At 55.7% G+C, this 17500-nt stretch overlaps 1 protein-coding gene across 1 annotated transcript in view; it reads right to left on the bottom strand.

Moving 5' to 3' along the window:
* The window catches only part of tgm1l1 (transglutaminase 1 like 1), a 151892-nt gene that overhangs the window by 21792 nt on the left and 112600 nt on the right, over nucleotides 1-17500 (bottom strand). The window lies entirely within an intron of this gene.

Genomic DNA, 17500 nt, shown 5'->3' with positions numbered 1-17500 from the left:
CCAGACAGCGGAGAACTGGTCCCCGAGAGAGAGATAGAGAGAGAGGAGTTAGTGTCCGAGCGGTCAGTGATACCCAGACAGCGGAGAACTGGTCACGGAGAGAGAGACAGAGAGAGAGGAGTTAGTGTCCCAGCGGTCAGTGATACCCAGACAGTGGAGAACTGGTCCCAGAGAGAGAGACAGAGAGAGAGAGAGAGGAGTTAGTGTCCGAGCGGTCAGTGATACCCAGGCAACGGAGAACTGGTCCCAGAGAGAGAGACAGAGAGAGAGGATTTAGTGTCCGAGCGGTTAGTGATACCCAGACAGCGGAGAACTGGTCCCCGAGAGAGCCACAGAGAGTGGAGATAGTGTCCGAGCGGTCAGTGATACCCAGAGAGCGGAGAACTGGTCACGAGAGAGAAACAGAGAGAGAGGAGTTAGTGTCCGAGCGGTCAGTGATACCCAGACAGCGGAGAACTGGTCCCGAGAGAGAGAGAGAGAGAGAGAGACAGAGAGGAGTGAGTGTCCGAGCGGTCATTGATACCCAGGCAGCAGAGAACTGGTCCCAGAGAGAGACAGAGAGAGAGGATTTAGTGTCCGAGCGGTCAGTGATACCCAGACAGCGGAGAACTGGTCCCCGAGAGAGCCACAGAGAGTGGAGATAGTATCCGAGCGGTCAATGATACCCAGACAGCGGAGAACTAGTCACGAGAGAGAGACAGAGAGAGAGGAGTTAGTGTCCGAGCGGTCAGTGATACCCAGACAGCGGAGAACTGGTCCTGGAGAGAGAGAGAGAGAGAGACAGAGAGGAGTGAGTGTCCGAGCGGTCATTGATACCCAGGCAGCAGAGAACTGGTCCCGGAGAGAGACAGAGAGAGAGGAGTTAGTGTCCGAGCGGTCAGTGATACCCAGACAGCGGAGAACAGGTCCCCGAGAGAGAGACAGGGAGAGAGGAATTAGTGTCCGAGCGGTCAATGATACCAAGACAGCGGAGAACTGGTCCCGGAGAGAGAGACAGGGAGAGAGGAGTTAGTGTCCGAGCGGTCAGTGATACCCAGACAGCGGAGAACTGGTCCCCGAGAGAGAGACAGAGAGAGGGAGGAGTTAGTGTCCGAGCGGTCAGTGATACCCAGACAGCGGAGAACTGGTCCCCGAGAGAGAGACAGAGAGAGAGAGGAGTTAGTGTCCGAGCGGTCAGTGATACCCAGACAGCGGAGAACTGGTCCCGGAGAGAGAGACAGAGAGAGAGGAGTTAGTGTCCCAGCGGTCAGTGATACCCAGACAGTGGAGAACTGGTCCCAGAGAGAGAGAGACAGAGAGAGAGAGAGAGAGGAGTTAGTGTCCGAGCGGTCAGTGATACCCAGGCAACGGAGAACTGGTCCCAGAGAGAGACAGAGAGAGAGGATTTAGTGTCCGAGCGGTCAGTGATACCCAGACAGCGGAGAACTGGTCCCCGAGAGAGCCACAGAAAGTGGAGATAGTGTCCGAGTGGTCAGTGATACCCAGACAGCGGAGAACCGGTCACGAGAGAGAGACAGAGAGAGAGGAGTTAGTGTCCGAGCGGTCAGTGATACCCAGACAGCGGAGAACTGGTCCCAGAGAGAGAGAGAGAGAGAGAGACAGAGAGGAGTGAGTGTCCAAGCGGTCATTGATACCCAGGCAGCAGAGAACTGGTCCCAGAGAGAGACAGAGAGAGAGGATTTAGTGTCCGAGCGGTCAGTGATACACAGACAGCGGAAAACTGGTCCCCGAGAGAGACAGAGAGGAGTTAGTGTCCGAGCGGTCACTAATACCCAGACAGCAGAGAACTGGTCCCCAAGAGAGAGACAGAGAGAGAGGAGTTAGTGGCCTAGTGGTCAGTGATACCCAGGCAGCGGAGAACTGGTTCCGAGAGAGAGAGTAGGAGAGAGAGAGGTGTTAGTGGCCGAGCGCTCAGTGATACCCAGTCAGCGGAGAACTGGTCCCGGAGAGAGAGACAGAGAGAGAGAGGAGTTAGTGTCCGAGCGGTCAGTGATACCCAGACAGCGGAGAACTGGTCCCCGAGAGAGACAGAGAGGAGTTAGTGTCCGAGCGGTCACTGATACCCAGACAGCAGAGAACTGGTCCCCGAGAGAGAGACAGAGAGAGAGGAGTTAGTGGCCTAGTGGTCAGTGATACCCATGCAGCGGAGAACTGGTCTCGAGAGAGAGACAGAGAGAGAGGAGTTAGTGTCCGAGCGGTCAGTGATACCCAGACAGCGGAGAACTGGTCCCGGAGAGAAAGACAGAGAGAGAGGAGTTAGTGTCCGAGCAGTCAGTGATACCCAGAGAGCGGAGAACTGGTCCCAGAGAGAGACAGAGAGAGAGAGGAGTTAGTGTCCGAGCGGTCAGTGATACCCAGACAGGGGAGAACTGGGCCCAGAGAGAGAGAGACAGAGAGAGAGAGGTGTTTGTGTCCGAGCGGTCAGTGAAACCCAGACAGCGGAGAACTGGTCACAGAGAGACAGAGAGAGAGAGGAGTTAGTGTCCGAGCGGTCAGTGATACCCAGACAGCGGAGAACTGGTCCCGGAGAGAGAGAGAGAGACAGAGAGTGAGAGGAGTTAGTGTGCGAGCGGTCAGTGATACCCAGACAGCGGAAAACTGGTCCCGGAGAGAGAGACAGAGAGAGAGGAGTTAGTGTCCGAGCGGTCAGTGATACCCAGACAGCGGAGAACTGGTCCCAGAGAGAGACAGAGAGAGAGAGGAGTTAGTGTGCGTGCGGTCAGTGGTACCCAGACAGCGGAGAACTGGTCCCTGAGAGAGCCACAGAGAGTGGAGATAGTGTCCGAGCGGTCAATGATACCCAGGCAGCGAGGAACTGGTCCCAGAGAGAGAGAGACAGAGAGAGAGCAGTTAGAGTCCGAGCGGTCAGTGATACCCAAACAGTGGAGAACTGGTCCCAGAGAGAGAGAGACAGAGAGAGAGAGTAGTTAGTGTCCGAGCGGTCAGTGATACCCAGACAGAGGAGGACTGGTCCCCGAGAGAGACAGAGAGACAGAGGAGTTAGTGTCCGAGCGGTCAATGATACCCAGACAGCGGAGAACCTGTCCCAGAGAGAGAGAGACAGAGAGAGAGAGGAGTTAGTGTCCGATCGGTCAGTGATACCCAGGCAGCGGAGAACTGGTCCCCAAGAGAGACAGAGAGAGAGGAGATAGTGTCCGAGCGGTCAGTGATACCCAGACAGCGGAGAACAGATCCCAGAGAGAGAGAAAGAGAGAGAGAGGAGTTAGTGTCTGAGCGGTCAGTGATACCCAGACAGAGGAGGACTGGTCCCCGAGAGAGACGGAGAGAGGGAGGAGTTGGTGTCCGAGCGGTCAATGATACCCAGACAGCGGAGAACTTGTCCCAGAGAGAGAGAGACAGAGAGAAAGGAGTTAGTGTCCGAGCGGTCAGTGATACCCAGACAGCGGAGAACTGGTCCCAGAGAGAGAGAGACAGAGTGGAGTTAGTGTCCGAGCGGTCAGTGATACCCAGACAGCGGAGAACTGGTCCCCAAGAGAGACAGAGAGAGAGGAGATAGTGTCCGAGCATTCAGTGATACCCAGAGAGCGGAGAACTGGTCCCCGAGAGAGACAGAGAGAGAGGAATTAGTGTCCGATCGGTCAGTGATACCCAGACAGCGGAGAACTCATCCCCGAGAGAGAGACAGAGAGAGAGGAGTTAGTGTCCGAACAGTCAGTGATACCCAGACAGCGGAGAACTGGTCCCCGAGAGAGAGAGACAGAGAGAGAGAGACAGAGGATTTGGTGTCCGAGCGGTCAGTGATACCCAGACAGCGGAGAACTGGTCCCGGAGAGAGAGACAGAGAGAGAGAGAGTAGTTAGTGCCCGAGCGGTCAGTGATACCCAGACTGCGGAGAACTGGTCCCAGAGAGAGACAGAGAGAGAGGAGTTAGTGTCCGAGCGGTCAGTGATACCCAGACAGAGGAGGACTGGTCCCCGAGAGAGACAGAGAGACAGAGGAGTTAGTGTCCGAGCGGTCAATGATACCCAGACAGCGGAGAACCTGTCCCAGAGAGAGAGAGACAGAGAGAGAGAGGAGTTAGTGTCCGATCGGTCAGTGATACCCAGGCAGCGGAGAACTGGTCCCCAAGAGAGACAGAGAGAGAGGAGATAGTGTCCGAGCGGTCAGTGATACCCAGATAGCGGAGAACAGATCCCAGAGAGAGAGAAAGAGAGAGAGAGGAGTTAGTGTCTGAGCGGTCAGTGATACCCAGACAGAGGAGGACTGGTCCCCGAGAGAGACGGAGAGAGGGAGGAGTTGGTGTCCGAGCGGTCAATGATACCCAGACAGCGGAGAACTTGTCCCAGAGAGAGAGAGACAGAGAGAAAGGAGTTAGTGTCCGAGCGGTCAGTGATACCCAGACAGCGGAGAACTGGTCCCCGAGAGAGCCACAGAAAGTGGAGATAGTGTCCGAGTGGTCAGTGATACCCAGACAGCGGAGAACCGGTCACGAGAGAGAGACAGAGAGAGAGGAGTTAGTGTCCGAGCGGTCAGTGATACCCAGACAGCGGAGAACTGGTCCCAGAGAGAGAGAGAGAGAGACAGACAGAGAGGAGTGAGTGTCCAAGCGGTCATTGATACCCAGGCAGCAGAGAACTGGTCCCAGAGAGAGACAGAGAGAGAGGATTTAGTGTCCGAGCGGTCAGTGATACACAGACAGCGGAAAACTGGTCCCCGAGAGAGACAGAGAGGAGTTAGTGTCCGAGCGGTCACTAATACCCAGACAGCAGAGAACTGGTCCCCAAGAGAGAGACAGAGAGAGAGGAGTTAGTGGCCTAGTGGTCAGTGATACCCAGGCAGCGGAGAACTGGTTCCGAGAGAGAGAGTAGGAGAGAGAGAGGTGTTAGTGGCCGAGCGCTCAGTGATACCCAGTCAGCGGAGAACTGGTCCCGGAGAGAGAGACAGAGAGAGAGAGGAGTTAGTGTCCGAGCGGTCAGTGATACCCAGACAGCGGAGAACTGGTCCCCGAGAGAGACAGAGAGGAGTTAGTGTCCGAGCGGTCACTGATACCCAGACAGCAGAGAACTGGTCCCCGAGAGAGAGACAGAGAGAGAGGAGTTAGTGGCCTAGTGGTCAGTGATACCCATGCAGCGGAGAACTGGTCTCGAGAGAGAGACAGAGAGAGAGGAGTTAGTGTCCCAGCGGTCAGTGATAGCCAGACAGCGGAGAACTGGTCCCGGAGAGAAAGACAGAGAGAGAGGAGTTAGTGTCCGAGCAGTCAGTGATACCCAGAGAGCGGAGAACTGGTCCCAGAGAGAGACAGAGAGAGAGAGGAGTTAGTGTCCGAGCGGTCAGTGATACCCAGACAGGGGAGAACTGGGCCCAGAGAGAGAGAGACAGAGAGAGAGAGGTGTTTGTGTCCGAGCGGTCAGTGAAACCCAGACAGCGGAGAACTGGTCACAGAGAGACAGAGAGAGAGAGGAGTTAGTGTCCGAGCGGTCAGTGATACCCAGACAGCGGAGAACTGGTCCCGGAGAGAGAGAGAGAGACAGAGAGTGAGAGGAGTTAGTGTGCGAGCGGTCAGTGATACCCAGACAGCGGAAAACTGGTCCCGGAGAGAGAGACAGAGAGAGAGGAGTTAGTGTCCGAGCGGTCAGTGATACCCAGACAGCGGAGAACTGGTCCCAGAGAGAGACAGAGAGAGAGAGGAGTTAGTGTGCGTGCGGTCAGTGGTACCCAGACAGCGGAGAACTGGTCCCTGAGAGAGCCACAGAGAGTGGAGATAGTGTCCGAGCGGTCAATGATACCCAGGCAGCGAGGAACTGGTCCCAGAGAGAGAGAGACAGAGAGAGAGCAGTTAGAGTCCGAGCGGTCAGTGATACCCAAACAGTGGAGAACTGGTCCCAGAGAGAGAGAGACAGAGAGAGAGAGTAGTTAGTGTCCGAGCGGTCAGTGATACCCAGACAGAGGAGGACTGGTCCCCGAGAGAGACAGAGAGACAGAGGAGTTAGTGTCCGAGCGGTCAATGATACCCAGACAGCGGAGAACCTGTCCCAGAGAGAGAGAGACAGAGAGAGAGAGGAGTTAGTGTCCGATCGGTCAGTGATACCCAGGCAGCGGAGAACTGGTCCCCAAGAGAGACAGAGAGAGAGGAGATAGTGTCCGAGCGGTCAGTGATACCCAGACAGCGGAGAACAGATCCCAGAGAGAGAGAAAGAGAGAGAGAGGAGTTAGTGTCTGAGCGGTCAGTGATACCCAGACAGAGGAGGACTGGTCCCCGAGAGAGACGGAGAGAGGGAGGAGTTGGTGTCCGAGCGGTCAATGATACCCAGACAGCGGAGAACTTGTCCCAGAGAGAGAGAGACAGAGAGAAAGGAGTTAGTGTCCGAGCGGTCAGTGATACCCAGACAGCGGAGAACTGGTCCCAGAGAGAGAGAGACAGAGTGGAGTTAGTGTCCGAGCGGTCAGTGATACCCAGACAGCGGAGAACTGGTCCCCAAGAGAGACAGAGAGAGAGGAGATAGTGTCCGAGCATTCAGTGATACCCAGAGAGCGGAGAACTGGTCCCCGAGAGAGACAGAGAGAGAGGAATTAGTGTCCGATCGGTCAGTGATACCCAGACAGCGGAGAACTCATCCCCGAGAGAGAGACAGAGAGAGAGGAGTTAGTGTCCGAACAGTCAGTGATACCCAGACAGCGGAGAACTGGTCCCCGAGAGAGAGAGACAGAGAGAGAGAGACAGAGGATTTGGTGTCCGAGCGGTCAGTGATACCCAGACAGCGGAGAACTGGTCCCGGAGAGAGAGACAGAGAGAGAGAGAGTAGTTAGTGCCCGAGCGGTCAGTGATACCCAGACTGCGGAGAACTGGTCCCAGAGAGAGACAGAGAGAGAGGAGTTAGTGTCCGAGCGGTCAGTGATACCCAGACAGAGGAGGACTGGTCCCCGAGAGAGACAGAGAGACAGAGGAGTTAGTGTCCGAGCGGTCAATGATACCCAGACAGCGGAGAACCTGTCCCAGAGAGAGAGAGACAGAGAGAGAGAGGAGTTAGTGTCCGATCGGTCAGTGATACCCAGGCAGCGGAGAACTGGTCCCCAAGAGAGACAGAGAGAGAGGAGATAGTGTCCGAGCGGTCAGTGATACCCAGATAGCGGAGAACAGATCCCAGAGAGAGAGAAAGAGAGAGAGAGGAGTTAGTGTCTGAGCGGTCAGTGATACCCAGACAGAGGAGGACTGGTCCCCGAGAGAGACGGAGAGAGGGAGGAGTTGGTGTCCGAGCGGTCAATGATACCCAGACAGCGGAGAACTTGTCCCAGAGAGAGAGAGACAGAGAGAAAGGAGTTAGTGTCCGAGCGGTCAGTGATACCCAGACAGCGGAGAACTGGTCCCAGAGAGAGAGAGACAGAGTGGAGTTAGTGTCCGAGCGGTCAGTGATACCCAGACAGCGGAGAACTGGTCCCCAAGAGAGACAGAGAGAGAGGAGATAGTGTCCGAGCATTCAGTGATACCCAGACAGCGGAGAACAGATCCCAGAGACAGATAGAGAGAGGAGTTAGTGTCCGAGCGGTCAGTGATACCCAGACAGCGGAGAACTGGTCCCAGAGAGAGACAGAGAGAGAGGAGTTAGTGTCAGAGTGGTCAGTGATACCCAGACAGCCCAGAACTAGTCCCCGAGAGAGACAGAGAGAGAGGAGTTAGTGTCCGAGCGGTCCGTGATACCCAGAGAGCGGAGAACTGGTCCCCGAGAGAGACAGAGAGAGAGGAATTAGTGTCCGATCGGTCAGTGATACCCAGACAGCGGAGAACTCATCCCCGAGAGAGAGACAGAGAGAGAGGAGTTAGTGTCCGAGCAGTCAGTGATACCCAGACAGCGGAGAACTGGTCCCCGAGAGAGAGAGACAGAGAGAGAGAGACAGAGGATTTAGTGTCCGAGCGGTCAGTGATACACAGACAGCGGAGAACTGGTCCCGGAGAGAGAGACAGAGAGAGAGAGAGTAGTTAGTGCCCGAGCGGTCAGTGATACCCAGACTGCGGAGAACTGGTCCCAGAGAGAGACAGAGAGAGAGGAGTTAGTGTCCGAGCGGTCAGTGATACCCAGACAGAGGAGGACTGGTCCCCGAGAGAGACAGAGAGACAGAGGAGTTAGTGTCCGAGCGGTCAATGATACCCAGACAGCGGAGAACCTGTCCCAGAGAGAGAGAGACAGAGAGAGAGAGGAGTTAGTGTCCGATCGGTCAGTGATACCCAGGCAGCGGAGAACTGGTCCCCAAGAGAGACAGAGAGAGAGGAGATAGTGTCCGAGCGGTCAGTGATACCCAGACAGCGGAGAACAGATCCCAGAGAGAGAGAAAGAGAGAGAGAGGAGTTAGTGTCTGAGCGGTCAGTGATACCCAGACAGAGGAGGACTGGTCCCCGAGAGAGACGGAGAGAGGGAGGAGTTGGTGTCCGAGCGGTCAATGATACCCAGACAGCGGAGAACTTGTCCCAGAGAGAGAGAGACAGAGAGAAAGGAGTTAGTGTCCGAGCGGTCAGTGATACCCAGACAGCGGAGAACTGGTCCCAGAGAGAGAGAGACAGAGTGGAGTTAGTGTCCGAGCGGTCAGTGATACCCAGACAGCGGAGAACTGGTCCCCAAGAGAGACAGAGAGAGAGGAGATAGTGTCCGAGCATTCAGTGATACCCAGACAGCGGAGAACAGATCCCAGAGACAGATAGAGAGAGGAGTTAGTGTCCGAGCGGTCAGTGATACCCAGACAGCGGAGAACTGGTCCCAGAGAGAGACAGAGAGAGAGGAGTTAGTGTCAGAGTGGTCAGTGATACCCAGACAGCCCAGAACTAGTCCCCGAGAGAGACAGAGAGAGAGGAGTTAGTGTCCGAGCGGTCCGTGATACCCAGAGAGCGGAGAACTGGTCCCCGAGAGAGACAGAGAGAGAGGAATTAGTGTCCGATCGGTCAGTGATACCCAGACAGCGGAGAACTCATCCCCGAGAGAGAGACAGAGAGAGAGGAGTTAGTGTCCGAGCGGTCAGTGATACCCAGACAGCGGAGAACTGGTCCCGGAGAGAGAGACAGAGAGAGAGAGAGTAGTTAGTGCCCGAGCGGTCAGTGATACCCAGACTGCGGAGAACTGGTCCCAGAGAGAGACAGAGAGAGAGGAGTTAGTGTCCGAGCGGTCAGTGATACCCAGGCAGCGGAGAACTGGTCCCCGAGAGAGAGACAGAGAGAGAGGAGTTAGTGTCCGAGCGGTCAGTGATACCCAGACAGCGGAGAACTTGTTCCCAGAGAGAGAGAGAGACAGAGAGAGAGGTGTTAGTGTCCGAGCGGCCAGTGATGCTAGACAGCGGAGCACTGGTCCCAGAGAGAGAGAGAGACAGAGAGAGAGAGGAGTTAGTGTCCGAGCGGTCAGTGATATCCAGACAGCGGAGAACTGGTCCCAGAGAGAGAGAGACAGAGAGAGAGGAGTTAGTGTCCCAGCGGTCAGTGATACCCAGACAGCGGAGAACTGGTCCCAGAGAGAGAGAGACAGAGAGAAAGGAGTTAGTGTCCCAGCGGTCAGTGATACCCAGACAGCGGACAACTGGTCCCAGAGAGAGACAGAGAGAGAGAGGAGTTAGTGTCCGAGCGGTCAGTGATATCCAGCCAGCGGAGAACTGGTCCCCCAGAGAGACAGAGAGAGAGGAGTTAGTGTCCGAGCGGCCAGTGATGCCCAGACAGCGGAGCACTGGTCCCAGAGAGAGAGAGAGACATAGAGAGAGGGGTTAGTGTCCGAGCGGTCAGTGATATCCAGACAGCGGAGAACTGGTCCCAGAGAGAGACAGAGAGAGAGAGGAGTTAGTGTCCCAGCGGTCAGTGATACCCAGACAGCGGAGAACTGGTCCCGAGAGAGAGACAGAGAGAGAGGAGTTAGTGTCCGAGCGGTAGTGATACCCAGACAGAGGAGGACTGGTCCCCGAGAGAGACAGAGAGAGAGAGGCGTTAGTGTCCGAGCGGTCAATGATACCCAGACAGCTGAGAACTTGTCCCAGAGTGAGAGAGACAGAGAGAAAGGAGTTAGTGCCCGAGCGGTCAGTGATACACAGACAGCGGAGAACTGGTCCCAGAGAGAGAGAGAGAAAGAGAGAGGAGTTAGTGTCTGAGCGGTCAGTGATGCCCAGACAGCAGACAACTGGTCCCAGACAGAGACAGAGAGAGAGAGGAGTTAGTGTCCGAGCGGTCAGTGATACCCAGCCAGCGGAGAACTGGTCCCCCAGAGAGACAGAGAGAGAGGAGGTAGTGTCCGAGCGGTCAGTGATACCCAGACAGCAGAGAACAGATCCCAGAGAGAGAGACAGAGAGAGAGAGGAGTTAGTGTCCGAGTGGTCAGTGATACCCAGACAGAGGAGGACTGGTCCCAGAGAGACACAGAGAGAGAGAGGAGTTAGTGTCCGAGCGGTCAGTGATACCCAGACAGCGGAGAACATATCCCAGAGAGAGAGACAGAGAGAGAGCAGTTAGTGTCCGAGCGGTCAGTGATACCCAGACAGCGGAGTACTGGTCCCAGAGAGAGACATAGAGAGAGGAGTTAGTGTCCTAGCGGTCAGTGATACCCAGACAGCGGAGAACTGGTCCCCGAGAGAGAGACAGAGAGAGAGAGGAGTTAGTGTCCGAGCGGTCAGTGATACCCAGACAGCAGAGAACTGGTCCCGGAGAGAGAGACAGAGAGAGAGGAGTTAGTGTCCCAGCGGTCAGTGATACCCAGACAGTGGAGAACTGGTCCCAGAGAGAGACAGAGAGAGAGAGGAGTTAGTGTCCGAGCGGTCAGTGATACCCAGGCAACGGAGAACTGGTCCCAGAGAGAGACAGAGAGAGAGGATTTAGTGTCCGAGCGGTCAGTGATACCCAGACAGCGGAGAACTGGTCCCCGAGAGAGCCACAGAAAGTGGAGATAGTGTCCGAGTGGTCAGTGATACCCAGACAGCGGAGAACCGGTCACGAGAGAGAGACAGAGAGAGAGGAGTTAGTGTCCGAGCGGTCAGTGATACCCAGACAGCGGAGAACTGGTCCCAGAGAGAGAGAGAGAGAGAGAGACAGAGAGGAGTGAGTGTCCAAGCGGTCATTGATACCCAGGCAGCAGAGAACTGGTCCCAGAGAGAGACAGAGAGAGAGGATTTAGTGTCCGAGCGGTCACTAATACCCAGACAGCAGAGAACTGGTCCCCAAGAGAGAGACAGAGAGAGAGGAGTTAGTGGCCTAGTGGTCAGTGATACCCAGGCAGCGGAGAACTGGTTCCGAGAGAGAGAGTAGGAGAGAGAGAGGTGTTAGTGGCCGAGCGCTCAGTGATACCCAGTCAGCGGAGAACTGGTCCCGGAGAGAGAGACAGAGAGAGAGAGGAGTTAGTGTCCGAGCGGTCAGTGATACCCAGACAGCGGAGAACTGGTCCCCGAGAGAGACAGAGAGGAGTTAGTGTCCGAGCGGTCACTGATACCCAGACAGCAGAGAACTGGTCCCCGAGAGAGAGACAGAGAGAGAGGAGTTAGTGGCCTAGTGGTCAGTGATACCCATGCAGCGGAGAACTGGTCTCGAGAGAGAGACAGAGAGAGAGGAGTTAGTGTCCCAGCGGTCAGTGATATCCAGACAGCGGAGAACTGGTCCCGGAGAGAAAGACAGAGAGAGAGGAGTTAGTGTCCGAGCAGTCAGTGATACCCAGAGAGCGGAGAACTGGTCCCAGAGAGAGACAGAGAGAGAGAGGAGTTAGTGTCCGAGCGGTCAGTGATACCCAGACAGGGGAGAACTGGGCCCAGAGAGAGAGAGACAGAGAGAGAGAGGTGTTTGTGTCCGAGCGGTCAGTGAAACCCAGACAGCGGAGAACTGGTCACAGAGAGACAGAGAGAGAGAGGAGTTAGTGTCCGAGCGGTCAGTGATACCCAGACAGCGGAGAACTGGTCCCGGAGAGAGAGAGAGAGACAGAGAGTGAGAGGAGTTAGTGTGCGAGCGGTCAGTGATACCCAGACAGCGGAAAACTGGTCCCGGAGAGAGAGACAGAGAGAGAGGAGTTAGTGTCCGAGCGGTCAGTGATACCCAGACAGCGGAGAACTGGTCCCAGAGAGAGACAGAGAGAGAGAGGAGTTAGTGTGCGTGCGGTCAGTGGTACCCAGACAGCGGAGAACTGGTCCCTGAGAGAGCCACAGAGAGTGGAGATAGTGTCCGAGCGGTCAATGATACCCAGGCAGCGAGGAACTGGTCCCAGAGAGAGAGAGACAGAGAGAGAGCAGTTAGAGTCCGAGCGGTCAGTGATACCCAAACAGTGGAGAACTGGTCCCAGAGAGAGAGAGACAGAGAGAGAGAGTAGTTAGTGTCCGAGCGGTCAGTGATACCCAGACAGAGGAGGACTGGTCCCCGAGAGAGACAGAGAGACAGAGGAGTTAGTGTCCGAGCGGTCAATGATACCCAGACAGCGGAGAACCTGTCCCAGAGAGAGAGAGACAGAGAGAGAGAGGAGTTAGTGTCCGATCGGTCAGTGATACCCAGGCAGCGGAGAACTGGTCCCCAAGAGAGACAGAGAGAGAGGAGATAGTGTCCGAGCGGTCAGTGATACCCAGACAGCGGAGAACAGATCCCAGAGAGAGAGAAAGAGAGAGAGAGGAGTTAGTGTCTGAGCGGTCAGTGATACCCAGACAGAGGAGGACTGGTCCCCGAGAGAGACGGAGAGAGGGAGGAGTTGGTGTCCGAGCGGTCAATGATACCCAGACAGCGGAGAACTTGTCCCAGAGAGAGAGAGACAGAGAGAAAGGAGTTAGTGTCCGAGCGGTCAGTGATACCCAGACAGCGGAGAACTGGTCCCAGAGAGAGAGAGACAGAGTGGAGTTAGTGTCCGAGCGGTCAGTGATACCCAGACAGCGGAGAACTGGTCCCCAAGAGAGACAGAGAGAGAGGAGATAGTGTCCGAGCATTCAGTGATACCCAGAGAGCGGAGAACTGGTCCCCGAGAGAGACAGAGAGAGAGGAATTAGTGTCCGATCAGTCAGTGATACCCAGACAGCGGAGAACTCATCCCCGAGAGAGAGACAGAGAGAGAGGAGTTAGTGTCCGAACAGTCAGTGATACCCAGACAGCGGAGAACTGGTCCCCGAGAGAGAGAGACAGAGAGAGAGAGACAGAGGATTTAGTGTCCGAGCGGTCAGTGATACCCAGACAGCGGAGAACTGGTCCCGGAGAGAGAGACAGAGAGAGAGAGAGTAGTTAGTGCCCGAGCGGTCAGTGATACCCAGACTGCGGAGAACTGGTCCCAGAGAGAGACAGAGAGAGAGGAGTTAGTGTCCGAGCGGTCAGTGATACCCAGACAGAGGAGGACTGGTCCCCGAGAGAGACAGAGAGACAGAGGAGTTAGTGTCCGAGCGGTCAATGATACCCAGACAGCGGAGAACCTGTCCCAGAGAGAGAGAGACAGAGAGAGAGAGGATTTAGTGTCCGATCGGTCAGTGATACCCAGGCAGCGGAGAACTGGTCCCCAAGAGAGACAGAGAGAGAGGAGATAGTGTCCGAGCGGTCAGTGATACCCAGACAGCGGAGAACAGATCCCAGAGAGAGAGAAAGAGAGAGAGAGGAGTTAGTGTCTGAGCGGTCAGTGATACCCAGACAGAGGAGGACTGGTCCCCGAGAGAGACGGAGAGAGGGAGGAGTTGGTGTCCGAGCGGTCAATGATACCCAGACAGCGGAGAACTTGTCCCAGAGAGAGAGAGACAGAGAGAAAGGAGTTAGTGTCCGAGCGGTCAGTGATACCCAGACAGCGGAGAACTGGTCCCAGAGAGAGAGAGACAGAGTGGAGTTAGTGTCCGAGCGGTCAGTGATACCCAGACAGCGGAGAACTGGTCCCCAAGAGAGACAGAGAGAGAGGAGATAGTGTCCGAGCATTCAGTGATACCCAGACAGCGGAGAACAGATCCCAGAGACAGATAGAGAGAGGAGTTAGTGTCCGAGCGGTCAGTGATACCCAGACAGCGGAGAACTGGTCCCAGAGAGAGACAGAGAGAGAGGAGTTAGTGTCAGAGTGGTCAGTGATACCCAGACAGCCCAGAACTAGTCCCCGAGAGAGACAGAGAGAGAGGAGTTAGTGTCCGATCGGACAGTGATACCCAGACAGCGGAGAACTCATCCCCGAGAGAGAGACAGAGAGAGAGGAGTTAGTGTCCGAGCAGTCAGTGATACCCAGACAGCGGAGAACTGGTCCCCGAGAGAGAGAGACAGAGAGAGAGAGACAGAGGATTTAGTGTCCGAGCGGTCAGTGATACCCAGACAGCGGAGAACTGGTCCCGGAGAGAGAGACAGAGAGAGAGAGAGTAGTTAGTGCCCGAGCGGTCAGTGATACCCAGACTGCGGAGAACTGGTCCCAGAGAGAGACAGAGAGAGAGGAGTTAGTGTCCGAGCGGTCAGTGATACCCAGACAGAGGAGGACTGGTCCCCGAGAGAGACAGAGAGACAGAGGAGTTAGTGTCCGAGCGGTCAATGATACCCAGACAGCGGAGAACCTGTCCCAGAGAGAGAGAGACAGAGAGAGAGAGGAGTTAGTGTCCGATCGGTCAGTGATACCCAGGCAGCGGAGAACTGGTCCCCAAGAGAGACAGAGAGAGAGGAGATAGTGTCCGAGCGGTCAGTGATACCCAGACAGCGGAGAACAGATCCCAGAGAGAGAGAAAGAGAGAGAGAGGAGTTAGTGTCTGAGCGGTCAGTGATACCCAGACAGAGGAGGACTGGTCCCCGAGAGAGACGGAGAGAGGGAGGAGTTGGTGTCCGAGCGGTCAATGATACCCAGACAGCGGAGAACTTGTCCCAGAGAGAGAGAGACAGAGAGAAAGGAGTTAGTGTCCGAGCGGTCAGTGATACCCAGACAGCGGAGAACTGGTCCCAGAGAGAGAGAGACAGAGTGGAGTTAGTGTCCGAGCGGTCAGTGATACCCAGACAGCGGAGAACTGGTCCCCAAGAGAGACAGAGAGAGAGGAGATAGTGTCCGAGCATTCAGTGATACCCAGACAGCGGAGAACAGATCCCAGAGACAGATAGAGAGAGGAGTTAGTGTCCGAGCGGTCAGTGATACCCAGACAGCGGAGAACTGGTCCCAGAGAGAGACAGAGAGAGAGGAGTTAGTGTCAGAGTGGTCAGTGATACCCAGACAGCCCAGAACTAGTCCCCGAGAGAGACAGAGAGAGAGGAGTTAGTGTCCGAGCGGTCCGTGATACCCAGAGAGCGGAGAACTGGTCCCCGAGAGAGACAGAGAGAGAGGAATTAGTGTCCGATCGGTCAGTGATACCCAGACAGCGGAGAACTCATCCCCGAGAGAGAGACAGAGAGAGAGGAGTTAGTGTCCGAGCGGTCAGTGATACCCAGACAGCGGAGAACTGGTCCCGGAGAGAGAGACAGAGAGAGAGAGAGTAGTTAGTGCCCGAGCGGTCAGTGATACCCAGACTGCGGAGAACTGGTCCCAGAGAGAGACAGAGAGAGAGGAGTTAGTGTCCGAGCGGTCAGTGATACCCAGGCAGCGGAGAACTGGTCCCCGAGAGAGAGACAGAGAGAGAGGAGTTAGTGTCCGAGCGGTCAGTGATACCCAGACAGCGGAGAACTTGTTCCCAGAGAGAGAGAGAGACAGAGAGAGAGGTGTTAGTGTCCGAGCGGCCAGTGATGCTAGACAGCGGAGCACTGGTCCCAGAGAGAGAGAGAGACAGAGAGAGAGAGGAGTTAGTGTCCGAGCGGTCAGTGATATCCAGACAGCGGAGAACTGGTCCCAGAGAGAGAGAGACAGAGAGAGAGGAGTTAGTGTCCCAGCGGTCAGTGATACCCAGACAGCGGAGAACTGGTCCCAGAGAGAGAGAGACAGAGAGAAAGGAGTTAGTGTCCCAGCGGTCAGTGATACCCAGACAGCGGACAACTGGTCCCAGAGAGAGACAGAGAGAGAGAGGAGTTAGTGTCCGAGCGGTCAGTGATATCCAGCCAGCGGAGAACTGGTCCCCCAGAGAGACAGAGAGAGAGGAGTTAGTGTCCGAGCGGCCAGTGATGCCCAGACAGCGGAGCACTGGTCCCAGAGAGAGAGAGAGACATAGAGAGAGGGGTTAGTGTCCGAGCGGTCAGTGATATCCAGACAGCGGAGAACTGGTCCCAGAGAGAGACAGAGAGAGAGAGGAGTTAGTGTCCCAGCGGTCAGTGATACCCAGACAGCGGAGAACTGGTCCCGAGAGAGAGACAGAGAGAGAGGAGTTAGTGTCCGAGCGGTAGTGATACCCAGACAGAGGAGGACTGGTCCCCGAGAGAGACAGAGAGAGAGAGGCGTTAGTGTCCGAGCGGTCAATGATACCCAGACAGCTGAGAACTTGTCCCAGAGTGAGAGAGACAGAGAGAAAGGAGTTAGTGCCCGAGCGGTCAGTGATACACAGACAGCGGAGAACTGGTCCCAGAGAGAGAGAGACAAAGAGAGAGGAGTTAGTGTCTGAGCGGTCAGTGATGCCCAGACAGCAGACAACTGGTCCCAGACAGAGACAGAGAGAGAGAGGAGTTAGTGTCCGAGCGGTCAGTGATACCCAGCCAGCGGAGAACTGGTCCCCCAGAGAGACAGAGAGAGAGGAGGTAGTGTCCGAGCGGTCAGTGATACCCAGACAGCAGAGAACAGATCCCAGAGAGAGAGAAAGAGAGAGAGAGGAGTTAGTGTCCGAGTGGTCAGTGATACCCAGACAGAGGAGGACTGGTCCCAGAGAGACACAGAGAGAGAGAGGAGTTAGTGTCCGAGCGGTCAGTGATACCCAGACAGCGGAGAACATATCCCAGAGAGAGAGACAGAGAGAGAGCAGTTAGTGTCCGAGCGGTCAGTGATACCCAGACAGCGGAGTACTGGTCCCAGAGAGAGACATAGAGAGAGGAGTTAGTGTCCTAGCGGTCAGTGATACCCAGACAGCGGAGAACTGGTCCCCGAGAGAGACAGAGAGAGAGGAGTTAGTGTCCGAGCGGTCAGTGATACACAGACAGCGGAGAACTGGTTCCTGAGAGAGACAGAGAGAGAGGAATTAGTGTCCGAGCGGTCAGTGATACCCAGACAGCGGAGAACTCGTCCCCGAGAGAGAGACAGAGAGAGAGGAGTTAGTGTCCGAGCGTTCAGCGATACCCAGACAGCGGAGAACTGGTCCCCGAGAGAGAGACAGAGAGAGAGGAGTTAGTGTCCGAGCGGTCAGACATACCCAGACAGCGGAGAACTGGTCCCAGAGAGAGAGACAGAGAGAGAGGAGTTAGTGTCCGAGCGGTCAGTCATACCCAGACAGCGGAGAACTGGTCCCAGAGAGAGAGACAGAGAGAGAGGAGTTAGTGTCCGAGCGGTCAGTCATACCCAGACAGCGGAGAACTGGTCCCCGAGAGACAGAGACAGAGAGAGAGGAATTAGTGTCCGAGCGGTCAGTGATACCCAGGCAGCGGAGAACTGGTCCCAGAGAGAGACAGAGAGAGAGAGGAGTTAGTGTCCCAGCGGTCAGTGATACCCAGACAGCGGAGAACTGGTCCCGAGAGAGAGACAGAGAGAGAGGAGTTAGTGTCCGAGCGGTCAGTGATACC

Source organism: Carcharodon carcharias, chromosome 27 (assembly GCF_017639515.1).
Source record: "Carcharodon carcharias isolate sCarCar2 chromosome 27, sCarCar2.pri, whole genome shotgun sequence".
In the NCBI taxonomy this organism is placed as follows: Eukaryota; Metazoa; Chordata; class Chondrichthyes; order Lamniformes; family Lamnidae; genus Carcharodon; species Carcharodon carcharias.
Note: the sequence above shows the minus strand (reverse complement) of the source record. Positions and strands in the feature narration are given on the sequence as shown.